Source organism: Entelurus aequoreus, linkage group LG14, assembly GCF_033978785.1.
Source record: "Entelurus aequoreus isolate RoL-2023_Sb linkage group LG14, RoL_Eaeq_v1.1, whole genome shotgun sequence".
Taxonomy (NCBI): Eukaryota; Metazoa; Chordata; class Actinopteri; order Syngnathiformes; family Syngnathidae; genus Entelurus; species Entelurus aequoreus.
This window is the reverse complement of record NC_084744.1, coordinates 6,979,927-6,984,586: the sequence shown is the minus strand read 5'-3', so window position 1 is coordinate 6,984,586 and position 4,660 is coordinate 6,979,927.

Here is a 4,660-nt window from a genome sequence, read left to right as displayed (position 1 = left end):
GTTCCTCAAGGTTCCCCTTTAAGTCCTCTCATTTTTCCATAATGTGATATATGTCAGTAAGGTGTTGATGTACTTTGTTTACTTAACATGCCGTCAACTTCTTTAGTTCTTCTACTAGTGGTGTAACTTCTTTATTTCTTCTAAAGGTGTTCCTCAAGGTTCCACCTTAGGTCCTCTCCTGTTCATCACTTGGACTATTCGACTGGTGGTGTTCCACCTTAGGTCCTCTCCTGTTCATCATTCGGACTATTTGACTGGTGGTGTTCCTCAAGGTTCCACCTTAGGTCCTCTACTGTTCATAATTTGGACTATTCGACTGGTGGTGTTCCTCAAGGTTCCACTTTAGGTCCTCTCCTGTTCATCATTCGGACTATTCGACTGGTGGTGTTCCTCAAGGTTCCACCTTAGGTCCTCTCCTGTTCATCATTCGGACTATTCGACTGGTGGTGTTCCACCTTAGGTCCTCTCCTGTTCATCATTCGGACTATTCGACTGGTGGTGTTCCTCAAGGTTCCACCTTAGGTCCTCTCCTGTTTATCATTCGGACTATTCGACTGGTGGTGTTCCTCAAGGTTCCACCTTAGGTCCTCTCCTGTTCATCATTTGGACTATTCGACTGGTGGTGTTCCTCAAGGGTCCACCTTAGGTCCTCTCCTGTTCATCATTCGGACTATTCGACTGGTGGTGTTCCACCTTAGGTCCTCTCCTGTTCATCATTCGGACTATTCGACTGGTGGTGTTCCTCAAGGTTCCACCTTAGGTCCTCTCCTGTTCATCATTCGGACTATTCAACTGGTGGTGTTCCTCAAGGTTCCACTTTAGGTCCTCTCCTGTTCATCATTCGGACCATTCGACTGGTGGTGTTCCTCAAGGTTCCACCTTAGGTCCTCTCCTGTTCATCATTCAGACTATTCGACTGGTGGTGTTCCTCAAGGTTCCACCTTAGGTTCTCTCCTGTTCATCATTCTGACTATTCGACTGGTGGTGTTCCTCAAGGTTCCACCTTAGGTCCTCTCCTGTTCATCATTTGGACTATTCGACTGGTGGTGTTCCTCAAGGTTCCACCTTAGGTCCTCTCCTGTTCATCATTCGGACCATTCGACTGGTGGTGTTCCTCAAGGTTCCACCTTAGGTCCTCTCCTGTTCATCCTTTGGACTATTCGACTGGTGGTGTTCCTCAAGGTTCCACCTCAGGTCCTCTCCTGTTCATCATTCGGACTATTTCATTGGTGGTGTTCCTCAAAGTTCCACCTTAGGTCCTCTCCTGTTCATCATTCGGACTATTCGACTGGTGGTGTTCCTCAAGGTTCCACCTTAGGTCCTCTCCTGTTCATCATTCGGACTATTCAAATGGTGGTGTTCCTCAAGGTTCCACCTTAGGTCCTCTCCTGTTCATCATTCGGACTATTCAAATGGTGGTTAGGGAGTTCATTTCTAAGAACTTGTGAGAGACTCACATTTTTGCAGCAGATTCATGTTGTCATAGAGATGATCATTTACAAAATATTTAGACCTGATTCTTTGATGATATTGGACGTCGATTCTCCGAAATATCAAAAATAGGATTAATAGTAAAGTCCCCAGTCCTTTAGCTTTCTGGAAATGTGGCCTCCAAAACGACTTATAGAACATGAATATTCCTGCCTTTAGGGGCATCTTAAAGGAGAACTTTTTGTTTAGAGTTTTGCCTATCATTCACAATCCTTATGTAAGAAATAGGTTGTTTTTTTTAATGCATTCTAAGTCGTAAAATATGGCAAGTACAAGGTGGCTAACAATGGAGATATTAGGAATACACAAAGGCCTCTAAAAGACATCCAAAAACTGTGAATATTAACCAAGTATTAGCAATATTGTTATTATAAGCGCTAACACAGAGGAACTACTTTTAGCGGCGTCGTGATCACAGACCTAACTAGCGTATGCTGCTACATTGACATATAGAGCTGCTGCGTCGCCTCCGAGTTGGTGAAAGTTAATTCTAGTTTATAAATAATGTCTCTCACCTGGATAGTAGAAGGTTGTGGACATAAACCCACAAGTTGGTCAACTTTGACAGCCAACTTAGACCCAGAGATGGTGAGAAAGACACGAAACGTGAGGATTATAATGAATTGTTGATGTAAAGGGGAAGATATAAACATCCCATCAGTCTTTATCCCAGTGAGAGCAGACATTGTACAGTAAGTGATTATTGTATTATGTTTGTATATCTTGTTTAGCACTTAGCAATACTGCTACATGATGCTTAGTGTTTGACTAAAGCTGCATCTGTTTAGCACACAGCTTGTAAAACTTGTAGATCATCCTCCTTATATTCAGGCTCAAAAATAGAAGTTTCTGGATCATCATTTGTCCCAAAGTAGTCTTTGTTGTCTCTCATCAAGTCTGCCATGATTAGTAGTGTTGGTGTTGTTGAAGGGAAAGTGAACGTTGTGATGCGTCTGTGAAATTAATATGTAAAATGATCAAAATAGATAAATATTACATGTTATTATGAATGTTAATAGATACTACATATATACTTAGTGTGTATATAAAACCTTGATGGAGGTTTTTAGATGTTTTTTTTTTAGCGTGAGTTAAGAGAAGAGTTTGCTCACTGCAAGTGATGCAGTGTCCTTCCATCTCGTGTTTAGAACCGGAAGTAGCAGTGCTGTTTGGTCTTCTAGCGTTTCTACTCGTATGGATCTTGTTGTTGTTGAAGGGGAAGTGAACGTTGGGATTAATTAATACGTCGACTTATGTTTAAAATGATCAAAATGTGTAAATGTTACATGTTATTATGAGCGTTAGAAGATACTACATATACACTTACAGCATGATCAAAATATGTGAATATTACATGTTATTATGAATGTTACTAGATACTATATATACACTTACAGCATGATCAAAATATGTAAATATTACATGTTATTATGAATGTTGCTAGATACTACATATATACTTACAGCATGATCAAAATGTGTAACTAATACATGTTATTATGAATGTTACTAGATACTACATATGTACTTACAGCATGATCAAAATATGTAAGTATTACATGTTATTATGAATGTTGCTAGATACTACACATATACTTACAGCATGATCAAAATATGTAAACATTACATGTTATTATGAATGTTACTAGATACTACATACATACTTACAGCATGATCAAAATGTGTAAATATTACATGTTATTATGAATGTTATTAGATACTACATATATACTTACAGCATGATCAAAATATGTAAATATTACATATTATGAATGTTGCTAGATACTACATATATACTTACAGCATGATCAAAATGTGTAACTAATACATGTTATTATGAATGTTACTAGATACTACACATACTTACAGCATGATCAAAATATGTAAGTATTACATGTTATTATGAATGTTACTAGATACTACATATATACTTACAGCATGATCAAAATGTGTAACTAATACATGTTATTATGAATGTTGCTAGATACTACACATATACTTAAAGCATGATCAAAATATGTAAGTATTACATGTTATTATGAATGTTGCTAGATACTACATATATACTTACAGCATGATCAAAATGTGTAACGAATACATGTTATTATGAATGTTACTAGATACTACACATACTTACAGCATGATCAAAATATGTAAGTATTACATGTTATTATGAATGTTACTAGATACTACATATATACTTACAGCATGATCAAAATGTGTAACTAATACATGTTATTATGAATGTTGCTAGATACTACACATATACTTACAGCATGATCAAAATATGTAAGTATTACATGTTATGAATGTTGCTAGATACTACATATATACTTACAGCATGATCAAAATATGTAAATATGACATGTCATTATGAATGTTGCTAGATACTACATATGTACTTACAGCATGATTAAAATGTGTAACTAATACATGTTATGATGAATGTTACTAGATACTACATATATACTTACAGCATGATCAAAATATGTAAATACTACATGTTATTATGAATGTTGCTAGATACTACATATATACTTACAGCATGATCAAAATATGTAAATATGACATGTCATTATGAATGTTGCTAGATACTACATATATACTTACATCATGATTAAAATGTGTAACAAATACATGTTATTATGAATGTTACTAGATACTACACATATACTTACAGCATGATCAAAATTTGTAAGTATTACATGTTATTATGAATGTTACTAGATACTACATATATACTTACAATATGATCAAAATATGTAAATATTACATGTTGTTATGAATGATACTAGATACTACATATATACTTATAAAACCTTGACGGGGGTTTTTAGATGTTTTTTAGAGTGCTTTATAGGCGGAAGAGAGCACCTCTTTGGCTGTATTGTTAGCTTTTATTTACGCATAAAGCATAAAAAAACATATTCTTGTCTTACATAAAGATTGTAAATTATAGGCAAAATTCCCTTTCAGGATAAGGCAGAAAAAGAGGAATATCTATTCTGTATCATAAAGACGTCCTTACTTCTCGCTCACGTCAACAAATTGTCGCAGGCTTGTGTCGCACAGGAAATGGTTACTTTGGGAGGTCTTGCCGAGGGTGCCGTTAATACCAGAATATTAATTAAATTAAATATGTCAAATCATTTATATAAAAGGAGTTGCTG